Genomic DNA, 728 nt, shown 5'->3' on the forward strand with positions numbered 1-728 from the left:
TTCTATGCTGAAGTGGAGACAACATGTTCTTTGCCTATCTCCTTTAGAAAAAAAAATAATCACTGGGGTCAGTTCGTTCAACTAAAATTCGTTCAAGCAAGCTTCTTACCAGACTGCCGCTACTCCTTAAAAAGACTGCCATGCACTGCAAGAAAGAAATAAGAAAATGACACATTAAATGATAATGTGGTTGTTGATAGAAGACAAACTTGCAGCTCCTGGGCAAGTCTCCTTTGTTTATGGGTCTAATATGTCAATGCAATCTAGATCTAAACAACAGGAATGACAAGAACAACAATGAAAACAACAACAATGGCAACAATGCCGGCAACAGTAACAACAACATAGCAGTGACAGGAATGCAATTACTATTGAATGACTATTGCCACATAAATAGAACTATTGTAAGTTGAAGTAACTTGCTGTGTGACTTCAATGACCAAATGAACCAAAAAACTCTTTATACAATGGAAGTAGGTTAAACATTTTATGGCCACATTTTCCCTTTTTATTCATTGGTTATGCCTAACACTTGCAATTCCTAAGAGTTTCAAAATTAAAAACTCTTTTATTTACCAAGTTTAGTCATTCACGACGTTGACTAATCTACTTCTGGGTTGGTTTCCAGCATGCTGTAAAAATCACTGACAGCAAGGCAGTCCATTGCCATTATGACAGCACACCTATTCTGACAGGTAATATTCTTTTCTACTTTAGGCACCAGGCCC

At 37.0% G+C, this 728-nt stretch overlaps 1 protein-coding gene across 1 annotated transcript in view; it reads left to right on the top strand.

Annotated features, from left to right (window-relative positions):
* The first annotated feature begins 608 nt into the window (after positions 1-608).
* LOC106880595 (malonyl-CoA decarboxylase, mitochondrial) overlaps positions 609-728 on the top strand; it is a 29,920-nt gene continuing 29,800 nt past the window's right edge. The window contains exon 1 of the mRNA XM_052974248.1: positions 609-695. The gene's annotated coding sequence lies outside the window, so the exon portion shown is untranslated. The remainder of the gene's footprint in view (positions 696-728) is intronic.

Source organism: Octopus bimaculoides, chromosome 18, assembly GCF_001194135.2.
Source record: "Octopus bimaculoides isolate UCB-OBI-ISO-001 chromosome 18, ASM119413v2, whole genome shotgun sequence".
NCBI classification, from domain to species: Eukaryota; Metazoa; Mollusca; class Cephalopoda; order Octopoda; family Octopodidae; genus Octopus; species Octopus bimaculoides.